Raw genomic sequence first — 17,394 nt, forward strand, 5'->3', positions numbered from 1 at the left:
TCTTGGCAGCCAGAGAGTAGAGCCGAGTAGAGCGCACTAACAAGCTGCGTTTCGCCTTTATTATTTTTAATTGGACTGATTTCGAGCTATAGATACATTTGTATCCAGTGACATATGCAGCGACTGCCATTCCAGCCAATCATCCTAGGCCATCATCAATCCCAGCCAAGACTGTACTCCCAGCTGCTGCTACAGCGGCTGCCGCGGCGGCTGCTGCTACTGCCGCCTCTTGACCAGCTACGGACTTGCGTTTTGTTGCAGCTGTGTCCAAGTCCAAGTCGAAGGGTTGCCTCCAGGGTTGCTGCTCAAACATTCCCACGATGCTGACAGCAGAATGAAAAGCAAACCAAACACACACACAAAAAAAAAAAAAAGAAATCAAATCAGCTGCAGTTTTTTCGCGCAGTTTTTCTGCGTCCTTGGCGCCTGCCCTGGGTCGAGGGTTGCGCCTCGTTTAGGGGTTGGGCTGCATGCCCGTCGATGACACGCTGTGACATTGTGACGTCATCGTCAATATTTGCATTACTGTGAACAAAAATGTTGTTCTAATGATGAGGGCAACTCAACGCCTCCTTTGGCCAAACCATTTGACTTGGTCACAGCCACAAAAGACTTTCTACTGTCTGGGCAACGCCTCGAAAGGTTGCGTAAATCTAGATGTGAACATATGTATATAAATGAAAATAAATATATTTATATATGCCCGCATTTATCTAATTAATGAATGATTGATGTATATTTTAAGCCTGCACATAAAGCGCATAGCTATGTTTTCTGTTAGTGCATTTTATATGCTTCTGCTTAACAGTCATACTAAAAGCTTAATAACAGAGCTGTAAATAACAGACGCTTAGCATATTGCTGATTTAAAGCATTCCAAATCTGTTAAAAGTCTAATTAGAGTTAACAGCAGCTTTTAATAACAGCAGCTTCAAATTTTACTGATTGGATTTTTGGAAATTTATTAAACTCTTAGTTTTATGCGTAAATGTTCAGGATATTTAAAATTTTCAATTACTGATTTTATGATTTGCAAGAAAGTTTTTCATCATTTTCAAACAGCAGCAACTACTACGAAGCTCTGAAGCACTCATAAATATTTGTTAAACATTCAAATTTTTTGTTGCCTCTTGCAATTAGTTGCCGACTGCGCAGCGATTCACACGAGGCAACTGCCAAGCGATCATGGAACGCAACTTTAGCTGTGATTTTGAGTAATCATCGTGAGGCGGATATTCAAAAAGAATATATGTATATACAAATATATATGTATGTATGTATGTCTATAGTGAAGAACGTAACACTTGACCCACAAACTTGACAAATCCATCAGCGTACGCCCAGGAGGAGGCACTGTTGCACGTTGCACGCTGTCATTGCCCGTTCCCAGTTGCACTGTTGCCAGCTTGGCCAGCACATCGTAAATCAAATGCTCATAACTTTTTCTGCAAACATTTGTTGGCTTAAATCACGCGAAATCAACGTGAGCCAAGCTGAGCCCCAGTCGAGTTGAGTTAAGAAGGTAAATCATAAGTCACTGCATGTCTGGGTCGTCATCTTCATCTCCAGCTTGATGTTCAGACAACGGCAGCAGGAGAAGGAGTAGGAAGTGGGGGATGCGGAGGACGATGAGAAAGAGGTGGAAGAGGGGAGGTGGCCGGTACCGCCTCATATGCAAAGTGTCAGTCATAAGTGACTTTTCGATTTTGACTGCCAGCAACTGTTGCTGTTTGTTGCACCAGCAGCCTCAGCAGCAGCAACGACTGCAACAACAGCAAATTAATTATAGCCAAGCCATTTTCAGACATATTTCTTTTGGCATGTCTGCAAGTCTTCAAAGTCTTCCAGCTGAGCACCTTTCACCTTAAATTGCTTGCTTTATGACCGCGAGTGTTGCCAAATGTCGACCTCTGTTCGAGTATTTTTTTTATATTTTTTGTTATTGTTGTTGGCTGTTGGCTCGACCATCAGGTGTTTTATTTGATGGTCGTCACTTTGACATGCTCCGCCCGAGGGCCACAGAAAGCGCTTCTAGCCAACAGCACCTTTCACTGTACAGAAACAGAATAGGAGACAGAGAGAAAGAGATACAGAGAGAGAGAGAGAGTGAGAGAGAGCATCTAGCATGCGTGCAACAGGTTCTCACATTGCTGCTCGCCCGCACCACGAATGAAGTTGCCTCAGCGCAAAGTCTTGTAAGCCGCTAATTAATAGACGCCTAAGCCTTGATTAAACTTGCAACTAGCGACTTGCAACCTGCAACTTGCAACTGGCAGTTGTTGTTGAACTCTTGAACCATTGCCATAAATATGCCCAGTGAATGCCAGATATGCGCCTCGTCTTCATTTGGCTGCCTGGCGACCGCGGATCGCTGGCCGCTTGGCTCGTTGGCTCGCTGGCTCCTTGGCTCGTTTACCATGTCGGCTCTATGTCAATTAGATGTTTGTCTTCGATTAAGTCCCCAGCTAGTGGAGCGAGCGCATAATTTGGCGCTTGTGACAGCAATTTGCCGGTGTTCCCAGCAATCAGCCACATCCACCTACCACCTCCGCCCACCTTCGCCCACCAGCTACTCACCTGTCGAGTCACTCACAAATGGACAGCGCATCGCGTCTTTAATCGCCGGCATGCAGCAAAGTTGTGACCTGTTCAACCAATTGATTGATGTTTGACCGCCGTGTGTTAAACATTGATTAGCCCTAATCGACGCACCTGTGCTCGCTCTTACAGCCAAGTCCAGCCAAGTCCTTTGACCTCGTTGCGTGCTTGTTTCCCCTGTGGCCCACAATAGTATTCAATTAAGTACTTTTCCATTGATTTTTGTGCGGAATGATTGATGGCCGTAATTGGAGAATAGAAGTGTAATGTGTACAGGTACATTAAGCTCAAGCTCAGGTCGAATATACCATGTATATGATACTGTGTAATAGCTATTTATGGATGTATGACTCAGAGGTCAAACAGCTCTTAAGGAAAAGTTCAAATGGTTAGCTCCTTGGCTTATATAAGACTAAAATCTCTTTAAGAAAGATTGCTTCACTTTATAGGTGCAATATTTTAAAAGAGAAGAGGCAGACGAAAAGGAGTAGGAAACGTAGGCATCTCTTGGCATATGTTGTTTTTGTATAGCTATAAAGTAACACATATATATAATTCTCTTTCGCTCTCTTTCTCGCTTATGTATATATCTCTAGCGCTCTATCTCTTTCACTATTAAGAATTCTCTCTCGCACTATCATTCTCTCTCTCTCTCGCTCTCTCTCCATCTCTATCCAACTCTCTCTCTCTTTCTCCATCTCTCTATTTCTATATTCACCGCTCTCTCTCTTGATCACTCACTATCAATCTCTCTCTCTTTCTATTTCATTCTCGCTCTCTATCTCTCTCTCTTTCTTCATTTCTATCTCTTTTTTTCTGTCTCCCCTATGGAGATGCTCGAATTATCATAGTTCATCTCAAATATCTGCAGAGAGTATGTAAGGCCTCCTTCATATATAATACATTCCTATATATCCCACATATACACATATTATATGTCTGAGCTGTCCAGAACTTAACAATATATTTAAATTATGCTGTGGTTTGGCTGCTCGTCAAATTGCCATGGATTCGATTTCCTGACCAAAAATATATTGGAAAAAAAACCGAAACCAAATCAACGTGAGCAATTTTCGGGCAATTTTCATAAATTTCAACACCAAAAGAGCTGGAGGCTTAATTCGAAATTAATTGTGCAGAAATTTATTCAGTCTGAGTAGAGTCGAAAGGAATGATTATTCCAATTTGTTTGGCCAGGCCAACAGCTGAAATTGGCCAATGGCCAGCTGGCCTATGGACGGGCGCACAACTCGGGAACAGCCCACTCCATGTGACGGCGATTAGGTACGTTTGCTTAGCAAAGCCCAAGTACCAGATCCCAACTCCCAACTCGAACGCCCACTGCCCCCGTTGGCAGTTGCCGGGCACCCGCTGCGTACAACTAGCGCCAGATCGAGATCAGCTTTAGCTCCAGCTCCAGCTCTAGCTGTAGCTCATTAATAAGCGCCGTCTTTAGCAAACGTTGGCAAGCAAGCACTTGAAGCACTTGTAAAATGCAACATTTGTTTGAGCGATAAAATCACCTACAATAAATTCACAATGAACATACCAAAAAGCCGCATAAAATGCAAAAAAGAAGTCGCCATCGGGCGATACCCTCCACTCCACACTCCCCATGCCACATGCCCCATGCCGCATGCCCCATTCCCCACTCTGAATGGACGCACGCCAAACGACGATCGAGATACAGATACAGATATACAGATACAATGCCAGAGTGCTATCTGCATTCTATGCTGCTTGCTGCCTGCTGCCTGCTGCCCGACGGGGCTTTCCATTGGAAATGCGACTGGAAAAGCGGGCCGACAAAGCAAATGCTGCAGCTAAAGCCAAGCAGCCTGGCTCCGACTTATAAACGAGCGACCACCGCTGCAAAGACTTCAACGAACGCGACAAAATAAAAAATAGAGTTGTACGACGACCACCTGCAGACCACGAGCAGACCAGCTCTCCACAGCTGGACAGACCCAGCCACAGCTCCAGCCAGTGGAGCTGCGTAGCACTTGCCTCTATCTATCTATCTCTGCTGCTGCCGCTGCTCTAGCTCTAGCTGTTCCATTCAAATGTCGCCAAGCGCGCCTAAAATATGCAAAGCTCTTTGAATATCTTGTAAACGAAGCACTGACCCCCAGTGCGTTCAGGCTACCTGCTCCGTCTAGCTGAGCATCTTCCAGCTTTGTCCATTTCACTTGCTCCACTTGTCAGTGAGATGCCCATTTTGGAGTATGTGTATGTCTGTGTGTGTGTGCGTGTGCGTGTGTGTGGGCTGTAATTTAAGCTAAGCTTTTGTTCAAGAATTGGGTTGACTACACAATAAGACTTAAATAGTCTGACCAGGGCTTTGAAGAAAAGCCAAGATATAAATACGGCTAGCAGTGCAGTGGAAGCTGAAGGCTTATTTGCCTGCATGAGAATCACATAGAAGAGCGAGAGTTACAAATATGCGCACCTTGATTCAAGCGGAAAGATTATCAAAAATCAAGTATTGTTGCTATGGAACATTCTTAGACTTTTGATGTAGGTCTCTGAGCAAGATTCGGAAGATGATCATATGATTTATAATTACTTATAATACATTATATAATTTCATTTTTGAAGCTTTTCTCTTTAACTTTATAGATCAACTTTAAATTTACCTTAATTATGGTTTAGCTAAATTCAAACTATAATATATATATAATCCATGTAAGCCAAGGGTCTCTCTATAAGCTAGTTTTAATTTCACATTATATTGTAACCTTTAAATATATAAATAAAATCTACTCTATGTAATATATAGACTCTCCTCTGATTTGCCATTAGACATCAACTAATTTGACAGCGCAATTGATATTGTTAATTGATATCAAAATGCTCCACTAAATGCGACACTCTATTGTTTTCACTTCCTGAACCACACGATAGGCCTCACCCACACAGCCACACATACTCGCACACATACAGAGTTTTCCAACACTCTCGCGCAGCTCGACCCCTGGCAGTTGGGACACATGTAGCTGGCGATATTAATAGCGCGTATTACCAGTTGTCATTTGAGCCAAAGTCAGCTGTCTGGCATTGCAATGAGACAATTTCCCAATTGGCGGGAGTGTCGCTGGCCCAACAGCAGCAGCAGCAGCAGCAGCAGCATTTGGCGGCAAATTGAATCAACAGCTTGGCTCCACTCCACGCCGCCGTGCCACGCCCTAGGGGCAGCTAGCCGACTGGCTGACTCTGGCAGCTAGGCTGTTCAATTGAAAGAGAACGCTGCGTGTCGATTGCATGTGCCGCAAACTAATCGAACGAATCGATCAAATTCTCAGCACGCAAGTGTAGCCAGAGGCTGCGCGAGAAAGAGAGAGACAGAAAGAAGCAGCTGAAGTGAGAGAGAGGGCCATGCTGCATATATATATATACCTATATATATCTATATCTCAGCTCGATCGTAGCGGTAACTGGGCAAACGTAAACGCCCGCTGCTGGAATTCAATTATGACAACTGGGCGCATGCTGAATGCCGCTGCGAGGCAATAAACAAATGTACGGACAACAAACGTACGTAATATTTAATAATAAACCAAGCAACAACAGCAACAACAACAAGAATTGCGCTTTATCCATTTGCTGGCTGCGCATGCGCAGCTTCAACTGCTGCTCAGCCAACGGCAATTGTTGTTGCTCTTATGCCACCCACAACAACAATAGCAACAGCAGCAGCAACTGTTGCTGCTGCCCAGCTAACAAAAAAATACAACAACAACAATAAAACTTATTTATGTCTCTGGTCAAATTTGCGCCGCTATTTTGGGGACTTATTTGACAGAGCGCCGTTTTGTAGCCTGGCTCCGATTTCCAAAAGCCACAAAAAGAAGCCCTCCCCACCCCACCGCCAGCCGCAGTGCCCCCCCTCTCTCTCTCTCTCTTAGCCATTTGGGCATTGGGCTAGAGGTCTGTGATTCGTTTCAGCGCTTGTCTTTTGTTTGGCCGCTGCCAAAAGGTTTACGACCTGTTAATGTCCAGCCTAGGCAAACAGGCCATTTGGCCACTGCTTGGCCAGCAGCTACTCCAGACCTCCAAGTGTATCTATGTGTGTGTAGGTGAGTGTGTCCATGTGTCTGTCGCTGCTGTTGATACGCAATTTGGCGCACATTTTGTTTATATTATTAAATAAATTTCATGTTATGTTTATGGCACAGGCAACTTTTAGTCCATTGTTGTTGCTGCTGCTGTTGTTGCTGCTGCTGCTGCAGGCTGTAAGTGTGCTAAATAAATTGTTGGCCCAGACTTATGTTGTACAGCGCATAAGCATATGAACAGGCCTTTTAACAGCTATTTATTTTATTATTTTTCATTTCCTTTTTTTTAGGGGGTTTGTCAAATTATGCGGTTTATTATACATATATTATAATGATATTTTTTTATAGGTTTTTTTGTATTGATATATGATCAAATATATATAAATATGAATATATGATTGAATGGCAATATTAATAACATTTTATTATAGGAAAAAGCCTAGTTATAATAGCCCAACAATTGGGCACTAACTTATCGAAATTTGAGAAGAAGAGGAGTAATTCTCTCAAACGGACAGATGGATAGGTAGAAGGACGAACAGACAATCGGACGAAGGTACAGGTAGATAGAAGCTCATATAAACAAATTGAGGATTAAAATGAACTCAAACTAATGAACTTGACATAATAAATAATATGATATATCTGCATTTTTTATTCACATCAAAAAATATTCAAAAAAAAAACTTATTATTATATAAATAGATCATATATATTCTATTTATTTTATTTATTTATATTATATTTATTTGTTTATAAAATTTCCTTTAATATTCATATGCATAAATCTATATATTCTTAGCTTGTTTCCTTTATATGCACAATCTATAAATTTCCAATTTAGTTGTGCTACCCATAGCTGGGCATATGCCTCATTATATCCACGCCAACTCAAGGCTGTCTTTTGTTTCGAAATTTTGATTAGTTCAGTGCGTATTAGAATTAGAATTGGATTAACATTTGCATTGTCATAGGGGCAGAGTGCGAGAAATCCCACTGCCGGCACGCCTCCCTGTCCGAGCGGCCCAATTGATGGCTGTCCATTATCATATCGTATAGTTGGCGCAGGCCGAGCAACGTTCAGCCCACATATACGCACGTGCACTTAATTTATTTCAATAAAAACATAATTTCCAGCCTATTATCCACACTCACGCACACACACACACCGACCGACAATTACAATGGGGTTCCAATTAAGCTGGCAACGGAAATTTCAGAGTTAGATTCCAAGCGTCTTCCTCTTCTTCATTCGAATCGAATTCGAATTCGAATTCTGTTAGCGCGTTAATCGCACCGAAAATGATGTGGGCTTCACATTTGTGGCGCATTCTGGTCGATAATACCCATACTCGTCCAATAAATCTCGTATTACACTATCCATATGAATGCGGCTTGTATTAAATTTCGAAAAGTGTTAAAAATGGAACCCAAATCAATGCAACCAAATGCGCCATAAAACTGTCACAGACGCTTAAATTTAAAGAATTATATATAAGTAAAACAAGTGTGCACGCTTGGAGAGTGATTGACTAGTAGATACCCTAGACTGTAAGTGAACTAATCGAATGATCTTATCTAATATAGAAGCATTAGATACTCGGTTACAGATATTCTGCTACCTTGTAGCAGATAACGTATAATAGATACTTTTTACTTGTTTGTATCTTAGTATATTAGATACTTTTTATTCAATATTCTATTCCATATAGTCTGTACTAGATACTCTGATACCTAGCATTATATAACTTGCCTGAAACGGATTCATTGTATTAGAAATAAAAGAGATATATGCTAGGTAGCATAAGACCTGTAAAAGAAATCCTCATTTATGATATAAGGATGAGAGCTCATTCACACTGATGGACTATCAAAACAAAATATATATCTATATATATATATGTATATGTGTTTCTCTAGTTCACCTACTCTCATCTTCAGCTCAAACTGTTTTCCATTCATATGTGGATTGACTTGGTTCTTCAACTATTCCCACTTTCTTTAGCTAGAATTAACATACCCCATTTGTGTCCACTTGCAATGGGTATGAAAAGAAACGCAAAACATAAAACATAATGGTCACAGCAGTCACATATATTAGTATAGTTATATATACAGTATATGTATATGCGTCGATGACCCCGACAGCTCCATCTAGCAAAGACATTCTCCGCAGCGAATGCGACGTGACTTTCAGTCTCTTTCTCTTCTGAAAGTTCTGCGCCTGGGAAAAGCAAAAAAAATATAAATAAACAGCGCCAAGTCGAGTGGGTAATGCGATACAGTCGCCGCACTTGGATTTGGTTATGGACAAACCTGACACTCTCTCTGTGTACTAGCATACATATATATAAATTTATGTCTACACACAAGTCCAGGTTCAGCTACAAGTGCGTTTGCTTTGCCCAGGGCACTTGTTGATCCATGTTGTTGCTGCTGCTGTTGTTGTTGTTGTTGCGGTTGTCATGAATTACATTTCTTATCAAGTGAAATATGATGTCCACAATGCATTTCCTGTCACTGTCACATTTTATATTTGAACTGAACTCAGACCTCAAGACGAGCTGAGCCACTTTCGGTTTTTCCCTTTATCGTTTTATCGCTGCTCGATGACCTAATGTAAGCTAATATTTGCTCCGATTATGGCTGAGCGCTACTGATAAGCTCGCTGTCTGCTCTTAGGTGAATCCAACTCAAGGGAAAGGCAGCTCCGATAAGAAGTAAGTTCTGTAATGGAAAAAGACAAATGCTCAAACGCAAATGAAATTCGAAGCGAACGCCCACATGGCGGTTGTTTGGGTAAATAAAAGAAACAGGTATTCCAGGTATCCAGCTATTCCTTGGTATGGTAATCACGTCGACAAGTGTTTGCATTCAAATTGAAATAATTAAATGGAATATTGTATGATAATAAGCGCGCCCCCATCCTGAGCGACAATGAACCTCAAAATGAGAATCTGTAGGAACCTCACGCTGTTTGCCTAAACCTCGATCCTGATCCCTTTGCACCTTCGCCTTTCCCCGCTTGCCCCTCTCCCTCTTCCTGTACCTCATCATCATCATCATCGTCATCAACAACAATGGCAGCCCCTGTGCGCTGCACTTGCTTCTACGAAACGATATTTATGCCCCTTGTTTTGTATTCTCCTTTCTTTGGCTGAAATTCCTCAATCTTAACGCACAAAAGCCATTAATATGCTCAGGGGCTAGCGGCTTATGCGACCCATTCGATAAAAATGATGGTCTTTCAGGGTTCGGCCGATGAGGTTTGATTCACGATTAATGTATGGCTGCGGCCTGGCTGCGTGTGTGTTTGCCACGCCCATATTTGTATCAGAAATGAGCCACGAAATTTAACAAATCTGTGGATCATTAATATGAACACTTGTTGGCTTTGGCTGACTGGATGGCTAGCTGCTTGGTTGGCTGCCACCGCGGGGCATGCAACAAGAGAACACAGGAGCGCAGGCAAATTGAGTCGCTGCACAAAAATTCCCCAGCATAATTTGTCGCTGAGTCCTGCCAACTTAACGCTTATTAAAGCGACAGAAAGAGAGAGAGAGGGAGAGAGAGAGAGAGGGAGAGGGAAAGCAACTGTCGTACGTGCGTAACGCGAAACCAACTAAAGAACAGCAACAATTTGTCGGCCAAAATCAAAGATCCAGAGTTCCAGGAATGTCAACAGAGATTAACACACGATGCACACGTGCAACGCGCTGCTCGTCTCAAGTGGAGGTCACATAGCTGCCCAGAGATAGATACAGCGAGCGGGCGACAGGAAGATAGAGACCCCTTCGAAGCGGTTCCTATCAATTTGGGTACGTCTACCTGACTGCCTGGCCGACTCACGCTGTCTCTCTCTCTCTCTCTCTCTCTCATCTCTCTCTAGGGAGTTTCACACAGCAAAACAAATAAGGACAACGCAAAGTGGGAAATGTTGACGATAGAAACACAAACATGCGCAGCGATAGGGACAGCGAGGGTGTGCCGAAAAGTTACCTAGAAGTCTAAAAATTGGCAATTGTTGAATGGAATACTGGATATGAAAATGAAAAGAAATAAAGATCGAAATTGAAGAAATTAATTTAGAAGGTTTCTAAGCAAAATGTTCTACTGGCTTATATGGCTATATGATATCCAGATGGAGTGTATCTTAAGTCTCACTTAATCTCAAGAGCATCCCTCCCTCATACTATTTCCATTTCACACACAATTTCTTTACACTACTTTTCGAGCAGCCCTCGTTTGGCTCAGTCAGATAATTACCCAATGGTGGCCTGACTCTATATATATATGCTTTACCCGAGCCTGGGAGCAAGTGCCCAATGAGTAACTTGTCGACTCATCAGCGGCGGCAGCAGATAAGATAAGGCGTCTTAATGGTGGTCCTGCTGCTGCTGCTACTCCTGCTCCTGCTCCTGCTCCTGCTCCTGCTCCTACTCCTGCCACTACTCCTACTCTTGCTGGTCGGGCAGAGACAAATGTTTGTTTGCTCTGGCATTTGATTGCGATTGCGAGTGCGAGTCCCGCTTCCAAAATTATCGCCATGGCAGGCGAGGCGACTGATAAGCATGCCTCGACAAATTACACGGCGAGTCTCTGGCTGGTTAACAAGAAATGATAAACGACTCGGCGAATGAGGCGGAAATAGAGGGGCGTGGCTGGCCGGGGTAAGTGTGTGCGTGCGTGTGTGTAATGAATGCAATGATTGCGCATCTTTCACCTGTGACAATTTCGACGGCCAAGCGGTAAAAATATGTAAATTATGCGCAGTCCGATGACCGCCCCAGGCGCAGGCGCAGGCACAGCAGACAGAGCCGCAAACCCAATCAAAGGAGCGAGCAGGATGCCAGTGCAGCACGGACTGTGGCAATTTCCATTTGGGTGAAATTGTGCGCGGCTGCTCAAATAAATTACGCACATGATTAATAAAATGCGCCGACGAGGCGCGGCGAGGCGAGTCAATTGGGCCAAAAGGGGGAGCAGCAGCGGGCAGAGGACAGCGGGCGGCGAACTTCAATTTGGGCCAAAATATTTTTATCGCCGCCACTGCTGCTGCTGCTGCTGCTGCGCATGAGCAGCATCTGCAACATTGGGGCAACATTGGGGCTACGGCAACAGCTACCGCGCATTCTCATAAATTAAACGCCAAGTTATTTGAATTCCTGTACAGGATGAGAGGGAGACAGAGAGAGAGAGAGAGAGAGGGAAAGGGAGGTGAGAGAGAACAAGAGCCCTTCTTCTTCTTCTGCTTGGTCAGTTGCTGTTTTGTTTCTCGTTGCTTTTGTCAAATGAATTTTGCAGCTGCCGCCACATACGAAATTGCTGGGAGCTGCCCCAGGGCCAACGAGCGGGAAGGGGGCTAGCCGACTACCAAAAGGGGGCTGCGCAGTCAGTGGAAGACACTGATTTGGATACTGTAATTCGTATTTGTCCATTTCGCGTCTTTGGCAATTTTTCCACGCTGCTCAATTATCGTGTTTCATGTTTGCATTCCTTTTGGGCTTCTGTCGCGCCTCGTTGTGTTGCTGCTGCTGTTGTTGCTGCTGGTGGCAGCCACATTTCCTGTCCAGAACACTTTTCGATTTCACCATGGACAGCAACAGAAGCAGCAGCAGAAGATGCAGCAGCAGCAGCAACAGCTACTCACAGTAGCCAATGGGCTGCTGAATGCGACGCGGCTGCGCTTTGTTAGCCTTTTAGAGAAGTTGCAGATAGCTTGAATTGAGGGTTTTTGTGGCTGCAACAACTAGCGAATACCCTGTAAAATCTGTACCTGTATCTGTATCTGTATCTGTATCTGTATCTGTATCTGTATCTGTATCTGTATCTGTATCTGTATCTGTATCTGTATCTGTATCTGTATCTGTATCTGTATCTGTATCTGTATCTGTATCTGTATCTGTATCTGTATCTGTATCTGTATCTGTATCTGTATCTGTATCTGTATCTGTATCTGTATCTGTATCTGTACCTGTATCTGTATCTGTATCTGTATCTGTATCTGTATCTGTATCTGTATCTGTATCTGTATCTGTATCTGTATCTGTACCTGTATCTGTATCTGTATCTGTATCTGTTTGTATCTGTATCTGTTTGTATCTGTATCTGTATCTGTATCTGTATCTGTATCTGTATCTGTATCTGTATCTGTATCTGTATCTGTATCTGTATCTGTATCTGTATCTGTATCTGTATCTGTATCTGTATCTGTATCTGTATCTGTATCTGTATCTGTATCTGTATCTGTATCTGTATCTGTATCTGTATCTGTATCTGTATCTGTATCTGTATCTGTATCTGTATCTGTATCTGTATCTGTATCTGTATCTGTATCTGTATCTGTATCTGTATCTGTATCTGTATCTGTATCTGTATCTGTATCTGTATCTGTATCTGTATCTGTATCTGTATCTGTATCTGTATCTGTATCTGTATCTGTATCTGTATCTGTATCTGTATCTGTATCTGTATCTGTATCTGTATCTGTATCTGTATCTGTATCTGTATCTGTATCTGTATCTGTATCTGTATCTGTATCTGTATCTGTATCTGTATCTGTATCTGTATCTGTATCTGTATCTGTATCTGTATCTGTATCTGTATCTGTATCTGTATCTGTATCTGTATCTGTATCTGTATCTGTATCTGTATCTGTATCTGTATCTGTATCTGTATCTGTATCTGTATCTGTATCTGTATCTGTATCTGTATCTGTATCTGTACCTGTATCTGTATCTGTATCTGTATCTGTTTGTATCTGTATCTGTATCTGTATCTGTATCTGTATCTGTATCTGTATCTGTATCTGTATCTGTATCTGTATCTGTGTCTGTATCTGTATCTGTATCTGTATCTGTATCTGTCTCTGTATCTGTATCTGTATCTGTATCTGTATCTGTATCTGTATCTGTATCTGTATCTGTATCTGTATCTGTATCTGAATTTGTATCTGTATCTGTATCTGTATCTGTATCTGTATCTGTATTTGTATCTGTATCTGTATCTGTATCTGTATCTGTATCTGTATCTGTATCTGTATTTGTATCTGTATCTGTATCTGTATCTGCATCTGTATCTGTATCTGTATCTGTATCTTTATCTGTATCTGTATCTGTATCTGTATCTGTATCTGTATATATAGCTATAACGTGTTTGTATCTTTTTCTTCCTGACTCTCTATCCCTTCCTTTACCTCTCCTCTTCATACACCTTAAGTACTATCAGAGTCAGCTCATTTGCCTGCACTTACAGCCAATTTAGAATCAGCTTTGGGCACACTTGGCCAAAATCGCACTCGCGCTAATAGACATGCGCACAGGAGACTCAGCCAAGGTGCAACAAGCTATAAGCAAATCGTCGCCCTGCGGCCACAACAGGGTACAACAACGGTCGGGCAGCTCCGTCAATTGGCAATATGTTGGCGTTGTGGTGCCGCAGCAACAACAGCAACAGTTTGTTGCAATTGTAAATTACCGTCTTTGCAACATTTTTGCGCATTTAGTCGCGCTTCGAGTGTTGCCGTCACAGCTGCCACTAGCAGCAACAGCAACAGCAGCAGCAACAGCAACAGCAGCAACAGCAGCAACAACTGCATGCTCCGTGTTCCCAATTACAATTCACTTTGCGCTGAGATTCTGCAGGACTCGAGCACCTTATGCCTGCCAGGCTACGTTGCATTTAATTTGCAGTTGTTGTTGCTTTGTTTTTTCTGCTCTCTCTCTTTTTTTGGGTTGCAGCGCTCAGTGGGTTGTCAGTTGACTGGGCTTGGTTGCCGGTACTTAAATGTAATTACGCCTTGCCACAACGTCGCAGGCGACGTTGCCCCGTTCTTCGGGCGACCTCGTTCTGCGACGCGAACTCTGATTGCCCCAACAGGAGGCGGGGGCTGGGGCTAAGGCTGGGCAGGCATCATGTTGCGTGAACAGTCGCAGGACATAAAACGCAACACGAAATTGGAAAATGTCTTTTTTTTTTTTTAAAGGGTGTCTTAATGTCGTGGTGAAATTTTTATGCAGCTAACGAGCGCTTAATTTGATTTGTGTTAAAAATAAAAAATAAAATAAAGCAAGCAATAAAAGGCGAAGCTGATGAGAATGTGGCACGAAACCGGGCGGCAGCAACTGCACTCCAATTTGGGCCTAGAAGAAGTGCAGAAGCAACGGCTACCGTCTGCCAACAATGTCAGCATTTGAGCCGTAATTAGGCTACTGGCAGATGGTGCACAGCAGCAACTGCAACAGCAGCAACAGCAGCAGTCGCAGCTGTTGTGGCGCGAAAATTGTTAACGCATTGCTGTCACTGCAACTGCAACAGTTGCTGCTGTAGCTGCTGCTGCTGCTGCTGCTTCGCGTCTTTGTGCTTATCGCTGCTGACGTGCCGTTTAATTGAAATTCGCTGCAACCAAAAAGAAGGCGACTGCATTGCGGCATTGGCTGTGGGAAATGTGGAGCTCAGAGTCGCGTTTGTTGCAGCTGGCAATTGCTGCTGCACCACCCGCAATCCAGAGCAAAGCGAACTAGTTGCAGTTGTTCGATAATTGCAGTTCTCAGTTGCTGTTGTTGTTGTTGCTGCTGTTGCTGTTGGCGTAAAAATGCTAATTAAAGTTGCTTGTTGCCAATTGTTGTTGCCGTTACTGTTGCTGTTGCTGTAAGCCGCTGTGGCTGCCACAGCAAAGGGTCGCACCAGAAAGATTAACGAGCCAAAGAAATCGCAAAGAAATGCACAGCGGCGCACCACAAGAAAAATGCAAATTGTTCGCTGATGAATTAACAAAAGCGAAAATCGTGACTTATGTTTTTTGGCAGCTGCCTGTCGCAGGCGGCGCAAACGAACCGAGCAATTGTCCAGCTGCAAAATACCCAGCAACAACGAATGCCACAAAGGGCATATTATATTTATAGATCATACAAATATTTTTATACTTTCGTGCTCCAAAGCAGAAAGCCTAATTTACGCATATTTCCATTAAGCTTTGCTTTGCTCATGCTACTTCCAGCCAGCTTCCACTCTCCACTCTCTCTCTCCCTCTCTCACTTTGCACCCTTCTCCAGCACAATTCTTTGACACAGTCTAGTTTTAGCTTTTTTTCTGTGCTGCGTACTAATCAATGACGCAGCTTTTTTCTTTTGTTTCGTTTGCCGAACACCTGCAAACAGCGACAGCAACAGCGTCGTCGTCGACGTCAGCGACTGCGACTGCGCAGCTGGCCCTGGCAGTAACAGAGGCCGAAGCTTCCGCCAGATAAAGCTCATTGAGTCGCTCATTAACGGCGCTGCAGCAGAAATTTTCAAATTTTGATTGCCTGCCTCTGATTATGATTGGCTGCCACTTGAGGATGGCAATGCAGCTGTGAGGTGGAATGGGGAGGGGCAGGAGGTTGAATAGGGGGCGTATTATTATTGTTGGCAGCTGCAACAACTAGTGTTGCTTTTTTGCTCCTGCACGTTTTTCGTGTTGAACTTCACTGAACTTGCAACTTGGAAGATTCGTTGTTGTTGCTGTTGCTGCTCCAAAACCTTTTCAGTTTTCTAGTCGTGATTTGAGTGTCGTGCGACTTTTTTAAGCACTCGTACTTACGCCTGAACTTTGTGCAGTCATTTAATTTTGCTTTCAGCTGTTAACTGTAAGCTGGAACTTGAGTCGCTGTTGGCTGGAACTGCGGCTGGAAGACGCCAGCGCCAACGTTGTTGCTGTTGCTCTGCCGTTGTTGTTTTGTGAAATTTTCAGCTCTTTTCGAGTGGAATTTTAATGCTTTCGCACACCTGCACACACAACGGTAAAGTACCCTCGTTTTTGGGCTGCCAACTACAAAAGTTTCGAGCTCTGGAGCTCTGTTTGCTTTTCGGCTGGCGAAATGCTTGTGACCCGCTTTGACACTCACACAAACAGACACACTCACACACACATGAATGCGCCAACTAATTGCAGTGGATTTTATGTAATGGCTCTGCCTTTTGCTCTGTCACTTAATCAGACAATCGGAAATTGCTGGTCAGCAGCTAAGAGAGCAACGAACCAGCACAAAAGAAAAGAAAAATCAAAAATCAAAAACAATAAACAACAATTACAGCTACCATAAAGTGGAGTAACAATGTGAAGAGAGCTTTTCTTCAGGCTGCACGTGATAGGAGCAGTGTTGCCAGGTTTTGAGACATAAAAATAGCAAAATCGTCTCTAAAAAATAGCTGAAAATAGCTAAACAAATTTTAAAATAGCTTACAAAATAGCTGAAACCTTTATGCATTATGCATTTACTTAAAATTTTATTTTTAAATGTTATTTAATAATGTTACAATTTGGTCCACATCCAAATCATCATCAGAATTATATTTTTGATTAACTGGAATCATGTTTAAATGTAATCATGGAAAATGTGTTATGCTTTTTTGTCGCGGCATGCATTTTAATATCGTGCAATTTGGCAAAAACACTGCATTTGCAGTATATACAATACGCCCGCCTGTTGTCCGACTCATCCTCCTTAATCCAATTCTTAAATTCGGTGATTGTTTTCCAGGAATCACGAAATTTCTGATTATATTTTTTATTCATCACATACAATTAATGCCAAGAAGTGCGCCAAGAAGAATTTGCGATGGAGTAAATTCACAACTGATAGTATAAGTACGATAAAGTCGTGGTGGTAGTATCGCGCAGATCATTACGTACAATTTGGGACTTAATCGAAAAATGTTTTTTTTTTTTTTTTTTTGGCTTGAAATACTAAAATCAAATTCAA

General features: G+C 42.8%; 1 long non-coding RNA gene across 1 annotated transcript in view; it reads left to right on the forward strand.

Moving 5' to 3' along the window:
• LOC149269082 (uncharacterized) overlaps positions 1–17,394 on the forward strand; it is a 29,025-nt gene that overhangs the window by 5,513 nt on the left and 6,118 nt on the right. The gene's annotated exons all lie outside the window — the stretch shown is intronic.

The sequence above is a fragment of the Drosophila arizonae genome, chromosome 4 (assembly GCF_054131065.1).
Source record: "Drosophila arizonae isolate 15081-1271.41 chromosome 4, UAZ_ARI_1.0, whole genome shotgun sequence".
NCBI lineage: Eukaryota > Metazoa > Arthropoda > Insecta > Diptera > Drosophilidae > Drosophila > Drosophila arizonae.